The sequence below is a fragment of the Erythranthe guttata genome, chromosome 3 (genome assembly GCF_056151865.1).
Source record: "Erythranthe guttata isolate IM_541 chromosome 3, IM_541, whole genome shotgun sequence".
Taxonomy (NCBI): Eukaryota; Viridiplantae; Streptophyta; class Magnoliopsida; order Lamiales; family Phrymaceae; genus Erythranthe; species Erythranthe guttata.
In genome coordinates this window covers 12,026,626-12,039,597 of record NC_142535.1, presented here as the reverse complement: position 1 = coordinate 12,039,597, position 12,972 = coordinate 12,026,626, and the positions used below count along the sequence as shown (strand labels likewise).

Below are 12,972 nucleotides of genomic sequence, written 5' to 3'. Positions count from 1 at the left end.
CTAAATTACTGTCTCAGATAGTAATATTACTGTTTGAGACAGTAATATTATGAATATTATTTTTCCGAACAGTAATATTATTAATATTATTATCTAAGACAGTTAAATTACTGTTGGAGACAGTAATTTAACATCCAAGACAGTAATATTAATTTAAATAAATTTTTTTTAAGGAAAAAAATTAAAAAAAAAAAAAAAGTCAATTAACAGTTAAGTTACTGTCTCCGACAGTTAAATAACTGCTGGAGACAGTAATTTAGCAACGAATACAGTAATATTAATTAAAAATATTTTTTTTAAGAATAAAAAAGTCAATTAACAGTTAAATTACTGTCTCCGACAGTTAAATAACTGCTGGAGACAGTAATTTAGCAACGAATACAGTAATATTAATTAAAAATATTTTTTTTAAGAATAAAAAAGTCAATTAACAGTTAAATTACTGTCTCTGACAGTTAAATAACTGCTGGAGACAGTAATTTAGCAACGAATACAGTAATATTAATTAAAATATTTTTGAAGAAAAAAAAAAAAAAAAAAACAGTCGATTAACAGTTAAATTACTGTCTCCGATAGTTAAATAGCTGCCGGAGACAGTAATTTAACAGCCAAGACAGTAAAATTAATTAAAATATTTTTTTTAAGAAAAAAAAAAAAAAAAAAAAAGTCAACGCCGGAAACCCGGCGGTCAACGGCCGTTGACCGACCGGAAAAAAATTTCAGGAAAACAAAATTCCAAAAAAAAAAAAAAAAAAAAAAAAAAAAAAAAGAAAAAGTCAACGCCGGAGACCGGCGGTCTCCGGCGGTCAACGCCGGAATCTGGCCGGAAAAAAAATATTTCAGAAAAAAAATTATTTTCTGAAAAAAAAAAAGTTTTGGGGGTTAATGTGATATATTTGTTAAAATCCGGGGTCAATGTGTAATATTAAAGAAGTTAGAGCATAATGGGTGGAATTGATACGAATTAGGGTTAAAATTGGGGTCAAAATTAAAATTTGGGTTAAAATTGGTTAATTGATGAAATTGGGCTAAATTGGGGTGTAAATCATGAAATTGGAGTTAAATTGGGTTTCAAATGAGTTGGGGGTAATTTTGGTATATATAAAGGGATTTTCCTTATTTGCAAATAAGTTTGAATGGGGTGGATTTATTTGAAAGACAAAAAAGTTGGATGTCCCTATTTTAATTAAGTGCCCTTGTCATGGGCCTATTTGCCATTACCCCTTTAAATAATTATTAAAAAAACAAGGAAAAAAAATAAGAGAGAAATCGAGATAGAGATAACAAACAAGAGAGAAATAGATTTATATGGGGACAAAGGAGGCGGCGGCGATAGCGGCGGTGGAGGAAGGTTGGATTTTTCTGTGGGTTTGAAGAATTTAGGTGGAGAGGTGGAGAATAGAGGAGATGAAAGTGATAGAGGTGGACAAATAATTAAGATTTGAGGTTATAGTAATTGAGGGTATTTTTATCTTCTCACACTAGTCTAGGAGGATTTTACTAATTTAGAATGAAACTTGGGACTAGGCAAAAGTCTTTAAAAGTGTGATTGGATCACCGGATTTGACGGGAGGTTTGATTTGGAGAAAGAATTTAAAATGACTCCAATTTGGAGTCATTTGAAATCCACATTAATTGCTCCAAAATTCATCTCAAAATCTCTTAATCCAAACAAATCCAAAAAATTTGTTGTTATGCATTTGGAATCCCTCCATCCAAATGCATCCCAAATTCTATTGAATTTAGTTCAAAATATTTCTGAGCATGACATATTTCCCCATTGTTTTTACCACTTGAATTTATCAGAGAAAAGACTTGACCTTGACTTTGTCACGCCAGTCTCATTCACCAACAATTGATTGTGTGCGGTACGGTGTACCTTTCTTTATCTATTTATTATCATTGCCTCATTATTGGTCGTATGTGACATGTATTTTTGAATTTTTGAGCATGCTATATAATGAATTAGCCTTTGAAGCTTGGACATAATTACACACCATTGACAAGTAAAATTAAATAAATAAACTCTTATACTAATGACAAATATAGAATGAGCATGTCTCCGATTTGTTTAGAAAGATTCAACTAAATCACGATCATACGCAAAATCGTTGCAATAAGTTACGACTTTGAAGTTTCATAACATTGGACCCATTTGTGTGACGTTTTAATTCATCACACATTGAAATGGTAAGTTTAATGTGTGAATTCGGTGTAAATAAATTAAATTTAATTGAATTTATTTGAGGTACTAATAAGCTTGAACCGGATTGTTGCCCTTCATCGATGGAAGGAATCGGGTGATGTCGAATGAGTTTGTTACTTATGAATAATGGACAATATGCATATTATTATTAAAAATAATGAGGGATGCTATTTACTTATTTTCGTACTAATTTGCAAAATGAGGTACATTACATAACAGGAAAAAAAATTAATCGTAATTATGATTGTGAAAGTATGTTAAAAAATACCCAAATGCAAAGAAAATTATGAAAACATGGTTACTAAAAAATAAAAAATATGAAAAATTACAATATACAAAACAAAAGAAATGTTCAAATCCTGGGAAAAAAAAAACTCTGAAGCAAGTAACCTCTGCCAAACACTCTTTAATAATAGGGGGTTTTTGTGCATAAGTCCCCAACCAAACATGTTTATTATTCTAGGTTTAAGGGCTATATCTCTTTCACCAATAAGCCCATCCCTTTAATATTTATTATAAATAAAGGAAACACTCATGTATATCCCAATATTACCCTTAACCATTTATACCCAATTCTTAATTGTAAACCCAATTTAATCAATTTTGTCCACAAAAATCCAATTATGACCACAAATATGCAATTTTGACTTTTTTTGGAGCATACTTTAATATGCTCCAATTTCATCCTTTAACTTAATTTAATCTCAATTTGACACCAAATTTCACAAATTATTCAATTTTGACCCAAAATTTTTTTTGCCGCCGGATTCCGGCGTTGACTTTTCAATTTTTTTTTCTTTCGGATTTTTTCGCCGGTTTCCGGCGTTGACTTTTCGTTTTTTTTTTTTTTTTTGCTTTTTTCTTTTCTTTTCTTCCGGATTTTTTCACCGGTTTCCGGCGGTCTCCGGCGTTGACTTTTTTTAGTGTTTTTTTAAGTTTTTTTTTTTTTTTTTTTTTTTTTTTTTTTTTTTTTAACGTCCGCCGCTAAACGTTGACCGTAATTGTGCTGTCACTGACAGTAAATTAACGTAATTATACTGTCAATGACAGTAAATTAACGTAATTGTACTGCCGTTGACAATACATTTATGTAATTGTGCTGCCGTTGACAGTAAATTAATGTAATATTATTATGTTTTATTTTTTGTTGGTTTTTTTTATTTTGTTTGATTTGTTGACAAGTCAACGTAATTATATTACTGTCGTTGACAGTAAAATAACTATAAACACAATAGTATTACTGTCAACAACATCAATATTATTATTTTTTGGGTTTTTTGTTTTGTTTGAGTTATTCACGAAGTAACGTAATAATATTACTATCTATTATTGTTATATAATTGTCTATTATTGTAATATTACTGTAAACACAATAATATTACTGTGGTTGACGGTAATATTACTGTTGTTATAGTAATATTGTTGTCAACCACATCAATATTATTATTTTGTTTGGATTTTTTGTTTGTTTATGTTATTCATGGAGTAACGTAATAATATTACTGTCTATTATTGTAATATTACTGTGTTGACGGTAATATTATGTTGTTATAGTAATATTACTGTCACTCACAGTAATATTAATTCTTTTGGTTTTTATTATGTTTACATTTGTTGAACGGTCAACATAGTAATATTACTCTATTACACAATAATAATGAGTTTTGTTGTGTTAATATTACTGTGCTAGAGATTAATATAGCAATATTACTGTGTTAAACTGTAGTTTAGTTTAATTTTACTGTGTTTAACTGTAATATAGTTAATATTACTGTCAATCACAGCAATATTGATGTTTAAATGGAAAAAAAAAAAGGTTACATAAAGAAAGAAAAGAAGAAAAAAAAAATTTGAAAAAGTCAACGCCGGAGACCGTCGGTCAATGCCGGAAACCGGCGAAAAAATCCGGAAGAAAACAAAAATTGAAAAGTCAACGCCGGAGACCGGCGTTGACCGCCGGTCAACACCGGAATCCGGCGGGAAAAAAAAGTTTTTGAAAAAAAAAAATTTTGGGTCAAAATTGAATAATTTGTGAAATTTGGGGTCAAATTGAGATTAAATAAAGTTAACGATGAAATTGGAGCATATTAAAGTATGAGGGGTTATTTTAATCCTTTACAAAAATCTAAACCATGTGTGGACTTATTGGTAAAAGAGTTTTTTGTCTTGATCTCTTTATAAATAAGTACACATTGATCGGCTTATTTGTAAAGACCCCTTAATAATATTAAATTGTTTCTTAATCAAAAAAATGAATTAAGTGTCATCTATACACAACTAGAGGAAAACAAGTAACCCCTGGCAAACACTCTTTAAATAAAGAAGCAAACGAAAAAATTGGTGTGAAAAAAAGTTGGGAAGGGGGCAGCTCATATTCTATGGGTGTACTATCAAGCCAACGGCATTCAGAACGAGGAATTACTTTTATAATCATCGCTGCCCAACTCATTATAATTTATCGATTTTCTGAATAAAATTTCAACATAAAAAAAAAGGCAAATAAAGAAACTACGCAAAAGTTACAAAAATTGCAATAAAATGAAGAAGAATTACATTCATAGGTTTCACGAGGAGGAGGCGCGGGGATTTATAGAGAGAGAGGGAGAGAGAGGGAGCAAAATTACGGGCTTTGCTTCAAAACCCTAATCTTCTTTAATTGGCGTTTTTTATTAAAGATACTACTATTGGGCTTTGTGTAAAATTGACTCCAAATCATTATAGTTTGTATTTTCGGTTATCCCGACACATTTTAATTCCCTATTATCGGGTGTTTGCAAAAGCTTATGTACCAGTTTCTGTGTAAAACTATGAATAATCACTAATTTCTAAAAGTTGTGGGTTTCTACTAGTGGCGGAACCAGGAATTCGAGATAGGGTGGGCTTAACATTTACGGGGGTTCGGGAGCACTGCCCCCAATTTTTTTTATTCATTCACATAAAAATGTAGCACAAAATAACTACAAATTTATAAACTTCAACTAATATAGGCTACACTAAATTACTTGTGAGTGGGTGGGCTTAGGTGGTGTTTGCGATTATTTAAAAGCAGAAGTTAGTGATTGCGATTTAAGTTAGTTTTAAGTGCTTATTTCTAAAAGTTGGGGGTGTTTGCAAATATTTCGGAAAATGAACTAAAATTGAAAAAGCAGGGTTAGGGGTGCTTTTAAAAAAATAGCTTAAAGCAGATTATTTTAAGAGAAACAAAAGCAAAAGTTGATTTTGCAAACACCTAAAAACAGATTATGAGAAAAAAAAAACCGCATAATCACTTTAAAAAAGCATTTGCAAACACCACCTTAATATTTACAGGGGTTCGAGGGCAGCGCTCCCAGTTTTTTTTTATTCATTAACATAAAATAGCATAAAATAACTATAAATTATAACCTTCAACTAATATAGCATTAATTTTTTTGGAAGATAAGCTAAACTAAATTACTTGGGTGGGCTAAATTAAACTATTTGGGAGGCTAATTATATATAAATATAATATATAGTATAATTTTTTTAAAAAGAGAGAGGGCTGGAGCTTACCCCACTGGTTTCTACAAAATCAACTTTAAGTAGTTAATTCAAAAGTTGCAGTGTTTGCAAATGACTTTAATTTATAGCTTAAATTATTTTATTTTTATACAAGTTCTCAAATACCCAATAAATAATAAATTATATAAACATTTAATTTATTTATGATCAATTTATATTAACTTTTTCTTCTTACGAAAAACACAGAAATGGCAATGGACGTTGATATACCTAATTGGGCCAATCTAATGGGTTTACTATTTATTTATATACTGGGCTACGAGCCCAATATTAAAGACCACTATCACCGAGGCCCAATCACCTTCAAGTAAGATTTGGGCCTGACAATCTCAACTAAGCTATAAATAAAGGTTTGAACTCATTCCTTAAGGTACGTCCTATTAATTGAGCAATACTATCAATTGTATTCTCTGGACAATTTCTATGATCCGCACGTCTGACTTGAGCGTCGGAGGGGTTTCTGCCAGATCAACCCCCGGCCCAGTTCACGTGTTCTATGATCGCATGTATCTCAAAGTCATCAAGCTCATAAGCCAGTGATCCACTCTGCTCTTCCAGCTCATCCTACTTCAACTATCTAAGGTGATCTAACTTTAGCATCATCATTTTGGCGCCGTCTGTGGGAAGGCAAACAAGATCACGTAGCGCGCAAGATGTCCTTGAGACTTCTGCTCAGGGAAGTGTGACACTACTAACAACCTCCAACCTCGTGGAGGCTCTGGCTTGCCACTTCCTCCTCCCAATGCTCGGGATCCACCACGAGATCCTCCTCGTGATGTCCCACTAGATCCTCAACATGATCCACTTCTTCCCGCCCCTCGATCGGTTCAGACAACCGAGGAGGCCCTTCAACGCTAGCAAGGGTTATCAACTCCCTGGGGGCTTACCTCTGCCCCCAAAATATTTCGTTCGCCAAGGGTTATCGACTCCCTGGGGGTTTATAGTGCCCCCAAAATATTTCGTTCGCCAAGGGTTATCGACTCCCTGGGGGTTTACAGTGCCCCCAAAACATTTCGTTCGCCATGGGTTATCGACTCCAGGGGGCCTACCCCCGCCCCCCCTCGAACGGTTCAGATAACCGAAGAGGACCTTCAGCGTATGATCGCCGAACCTTTAATAAGATCAACTTCTACTTGCTCCTCTAACGGTTCAGATAACCGATAGGGACCTTCAGCGTACGACCGCGAAAGTTTCGACTCGTGTTGCCACTGAAGCAATGGCACAACCGTGCGCATCCACCTCAGACCATAGGTCTCGAGCGCCTCATTCTAAAGTAGGGGGCTATCCCATCCCAAGGTTGGCATCACCCTTACCTTTCAACCCCAAGTGGGTGCACATCTCATATCAAGAGACGAGTATAATCTTCCTACTCAAAAAATAGAACATCCCCAAAGGGGTGAACATCAACCACCTAAAAATAAAAAAAAAATAAAAAAAAAGGAGAAGAAAGAAAAAGAAGAAGAAGAAAAAAGAAGAAGATGAGAAGAAAGAAAAAGAAGAAAGAAGAAGAAAAAAGAAAAAGATGAAGAAAAAAGAAAAAAGAAAAAAAAAAAAAAGGGCAGCCAAGCCGACCGCGCTCCAAGCCGCGCGCACCTCTGTTCAGAAAAAAAAAAAAAAAAAAAAAAGAGAGAAAACACGCGCGTGCACAGCACGCGCGCGTGTCGTAGACGCGCGCGTCATCAAAAAAAAAAAAAAAAGGAGAAGACACGCGCGCGTGTCGCACACGAGCCTGACTCGTGCGTGTCATCAGAAAAAAAAAATGTTATAGAGAAGCGCGTGCTCACATGGCCTGGGGGGCAGCACCTGCGCGCACGCCTTCCCATGCACGCGCGCGTGCCTTCCCAAGGCCACCTTGGAGCGCGCGCTCCCATCAGATTGCGCGCAACTTTTACTACTCTCCACCAAATTGCGCGTAAATTTTGACGCGTTTCACCAAATCGCACCAGAATTTCAACGCGCTCCACCAAATTGCGCGAGCTCTGCAGCGCGCCTCACCAAATCGCGCACGCTCTCAAACGGATAAATAAAAATTATTATTTCTCCACACCACCCAAACAATTAATGGTACACCACAACACCGATCTACTCTCGACACGATCCGGTATCCTTTTCGACTTGGCTCCCACGTCGAATCGAGAGTGGGGGGCTTCCGAGACAACTCCTACGAGGAGCAAATTCGATCGGTCCGACAACCCGCAGCGAGACAACTCCCACGAGGAGACAACTCGCTCGGTTCTACAAAACCCACAGCGAGATAACTCCCACAAGGAGCAAACTCGCTCGGTCCTACAAACCCGTTGCGAGGCAACTCCCACGAGGAGCCAACTTCCTCGGTATTACTACTCGCAACGGAACAACTCCCACGAGGAGACAACTCGTTCGATCCTACAACCCGTTGCGAGGCAACTCCCACGAGGAGCCAATTCCCTCGGTTCTACAAACCTACAACGAGACAACTCGCTCGGTACTACGAACCCGCGGAGAGAAAACTCCCACGAGGAGCCAACTCGCTCGGTACTTCGAATCCGTAGCGAGACAACTTCCACGAGGAGCCAACTAGCTCGGTACTACGAACCCGCAGCGAGACAACTCCCACGAGGAGCCAACTCGCTCGATACCACAACCCGCAGCAAGACAACTCCCACGAGGAGCCACCTCGCTCGGTAATAAGAATCGATGCGAAACAACTCCAACGAGGAGACAACTCGCACAAAGCGACCTGAATCCGCATGCTCCCCAGTCGCGCGTCCAATGCTCCTATAAATTCTCTACGAGACAACTCCCATGAGGAGACAACTCGCCCAAAATTCACTATATAATCGCAAGCTCAAGTTAGCACGATTACAACCCTAGAAGCACTTAGAAATATTATGGGAATCTATATAGCCTGGCCAGCTTGATTACTCAAATTTATCTACTTGTTTTCGATGGGTCCTTCATTAAAACGTGGCCACGGTCCAAACATACCTACGACCCACGAGGTCTAACAAGGGGCATGATCCCCATAAAAAAAATCTTGAGAGCTTGATCCCCTCCTCAAGTACATCATGCTCAAGGCTATATGTAAACACATACAAGAAACGCGTCAAAACATTGACAATGTCGATAAATAACAACTCCAAGGGAATATAACTTCCAAGGGAGATATGTACATGGATACATCAAAAGACGAAATAGCTCAATCTCGGGAATTATATCATCCGAGAAAGTATACATAGTGAGTACAAAATAACCCAAAAGAAATGCTCAACTGGAAATTTATATAAGAGGATCAAGATCTGTAAATAAATTTGATAACTCAAGAGATACTCTATCTTGAGCAGGATCTTGATTAAGCATGCTTCCCGATGAGCTAGCTTCAAGAACAACAAGTGGCATTTCTGCCTTAGTGACATGTGTCTGGCCATTTTTTTCTTTGTCTCTTTTTGAGTCCTAGTACAGGTCTACCTGGTGTTGGGAAATTCTGTAAACTTTGGCCTAGTGTCCAGTCATTCCACATCTAATACACATAATTTATGGAATTCTTTCCACGGGCATCTTGCCATTATCGCGATTTGCCTGAAATTGTTGTCTCTGCATGACCGTATCATTATTGCCTAAAAATAATTTAGATCCGATTTTCCAATTTTAAACAATTTTAAAGCTGGAAAAATTCTAAACAATATTTCAAAAATATTTTAAACTTACGAAAACTCCCAATTATATAATACAACAATCGCTACCTTAATAAATCGAACATTATAGCATGTTATAAAACGCAATTAATTGCGCAACGAGCTCTGATACCACTGTTGGGAATCGGACATGTGTACGCAGCGGAAAACAAAAATTTTATGCAATTTAAAAAACTTTAAAGCACATAAACACATGCCCGATAATTGAAATCAATTAATTGCGTACCTTTGCGCTTCCAGCGAAATTAAAAACAACATTCATGCTTAATTACTTAATCGAAATTAAATCGACTAGCATGCTCGCGTTTAAATCAAATAATCATGCTCGCAACAAATAAACATTTCATGTAATCACATAAAATCATACAAGAACGAACATATGTATTCAATTTAAACGTAACCGAATCTAACTACAATAGATTCGAAAATTTACCTCTCGAAGCGTGAGGTAGGCGCACTAAGCAAAGCTAGATTGCCACGGAAACGAATTCGTGCAATCCGGGGCAGCAGCGGCGGAACAGCAGCAGCGGCAAGACGAGCAGCGACGGCGCGTGTGGCTCACGCGCTGTCTTCGGGCGGCGCGTGGGAATGCGTGCGGCGTCGGCTCGTGTGCTGCTCCTCGATTCTTCGATCTTCGATATTCCTCCTCTCGGATTTCACCTCGTATACTTCGATCTACTAAACACGTGGCACTAGACACGTAATAGTTAGAAAAACGGAAGAATAGAAAGAAGGAAAGAACTACCAATGTGAATCGGCCAAGAGATGGCCGATTCCAGCAAGAATCCGGCGACGGCGGTGATGGTGGCCGTGGTGGAGAGTGGCCGAGAGAGAGGGGAGCGGCTAGGGTTAGGGTTTGTGTGTGTTGTTTTTGTGCAAGACCTATAAATCAAGTATTTATAGTGTCTTGCATAAAACCCTAACGGGCTTAAGTTGGACCGGGCCCAACAGCCTAAGTTCGTTAGTTCTTTTACTTGCTCGTCTCTCTCAATTCAATGATCGGAAAATTGCAACGATTACATTTTCGGAATCATTACAATGTCCTCGTCATTACGAGTGCCAACTCTCGATTTCCAACTTTCCAAAAGTGGAAACCCTAATTCAGTGCACTTTCTAAATTTGGAAACTTCCCGATTTAGAAAGTCCACTAATACGTTTGCCTAATCTTTTCCCTTTCTTATTCTCATTCATAATTCCAAATTACGAATGTTGGACCCTATCATATTGACTTCCAATCATGCAAAGATAAACCATTTTATCTCTGACCGTTTATTCAAAGATCTCATGTGCACGAGCAGTGTGACCCTCGATGGTTCAGGTGTAAGCTAGCCGTGGGCCCACAACCCTTTGTGGTCAAAACTCGTCCCTTAGAGTTACGATTAAGATGAAGCTCGTTTCACCTTAATCACCCAACGAATCAAGATTGGCGTCTAGCAACTACGCGTCATGATTCCCTAGATACAAATGAAGTGCCTGGAAGAACCTTCAGATATAGTTAACGTACAGTACGATCCCTTCGATACATATGTCCCGATTGAACTAGAGGCATTGGTTCGTCGAGACCTCTTTATTTGTTCAATGACGGTGCGATCGTTCTAAGTGTTGTAATCGTTACGTGCATGACTTAGAGAATCCAATTCTCTAATCATCACTTTGTCAGCTCTGGCCAGAGACTTAGAATGATTACAAACTATCAGAACACACAGGACATCCAAGACTATTCTAGCGATCGAATCCCCGACTACAATGCACAAACCTCCCACTAGATTTCGGACTGCACGAACACTGGCCCTTGGGATGGTCCTCGGTGGAACTCAGGGACAGGTCACGATACAGCTGGTCCTCTAGTGAAGTCACAGTGATGTCTAGGTCATAAGGACTAATGGTGTACAACTATACCATAGATATCTCTACTCGATTATTGGGAACCACTTAGAGATTTCTAGGGTGAGGGAGTTCAGTGAACTCGTCAACTTACGAGCACCCACTTATGCATGCCGATATCACAATACCGTTTACTGATGAGATGCAGTACACATACACTAAGTGCTAGTCTCTTAATGGGAAAGGCCGATATCATCATTGGTGGCGTAACCCTTCGACTAGGAACACGTTTAACAGTTATAATACTTAAGTAAATATCTCACGATCCTAACGATCAATTACTAGTACTTATAATAACTGTAAGGACTATATATGGATGCTTGTGACAAATGGACAAAGATATAGAATGCCAATGTGTTTTATCATTAATACGAATAAAGGTTCGTTTATTACCATAATAAATACGAAAGACCACAGCCACATGTTGGCTTGTTGGTCACCTACTCTAACAAATATTACTAATAATACTACTGTTAACCACAACAATACAAATTTTTTAGCCTTTTATTTTACTATGTTGACATGCCAACGTAATAATATTACTGTTTAGTATTGTAATATTACTCACAAGCTCACTAATATTACTATGGTTGACAGTAATAATAGTCAGACACAACAATATTATTTTTTTAGTTTCTTTAGTTCGTTTCCCTTTGTTGACTGGTCAACAAAATAATATTATTGTAATACACAATAATTTATTGTGTAACATATTCGTTTTGTTGTGTTAATATTACTGTGCGAGTTAGTAATATAGCAACATTATTGTTTATATTGTTCTACTAAACGGTAATATAGTTAATACTGTCAACCACAATAATCAATAATACTACTGCTTTTACCGGATGTTTTGGGGAAAAAAATTCAACACCGTCAGAGACTGGGAAAAACATTGTCAAAAAAAAAATCATTGCGGAAGATTGACGGTCAACAACGACGATAGTCAAAGTTGGAATCAAAATTGTCTGAATTTTTTTAAGGGTAAAATGAGTATTTTAGTTCTGTAATTTTCTAATTGAGAGTTTTAGTCCACCACATTTCAAAATCAGAATTTTAATCCTCTAAGTTACAAAAGTTGAGTATTTTAGTCCTATGACCTACTATAATAGGTAATAAAATAGTTCGTTGAATGAGTTGCCATTTAATTTATAAAAATAAATAGCTTTAAAAATAAACTAGAATATGTGGCTAATGAATTGAATAGTTTCGGAGGAAAATTTGACCCTCAATATCAAAGACACTAAAATAATGGGGAAAAATAACATATTTATTTATACATGTACTTTTTCTTATATTTTTGCAATAAAGAACCTCAAGATACGTAACGTTTTCATTGAATAGAATATACCATCATGTTTTTCTATAAAGGAAATAAGTATTTACTTAATAACTAGTGTTTAACTAATATTTCATAGCTTTTAATTGATAAAAATAATAATTCAATTCATATTTATCTATATATTTCCGTTTTAGAAATCTATACTTGCTGAACACAACGAAAGTGGAAAAAAAAAGGCAAATTCAACAAAAATACGAAAAAAAAAACTTTCCATTGAAAGTTGTTGCAAGTAGGGGTGGAAATCGGACGGATTGGATCGGATTTAGGTGCTTCGGAAAATTTCCGATTTTTTTCGGAAGTCCAAAACACCTTCCAATTCCGATCCCGAT

The 12,972-nt window shown here is 36.5% G+C and overlaps 1 non-coding gene across 1 annotated transcript; it reads right to left on the bottom strand.

Moving 5' to 3' along the window:
• Positions 1–4,569: 4,569 nt before the first annotated feature.
• LOC148771804 (small nucleolar RNA snoR8a) lies at positions 4,570–4,649 on the bottom strand. Its single transcript, XR_016030589.1, has one exon. It is a non-coding gene; the product is annotated as a small nucleolar RNA snoR8a (small nucleolar RNA).
• Between the last annotated feature and the right edge of the window lie 8,323 nt (positions 4,650–12,972).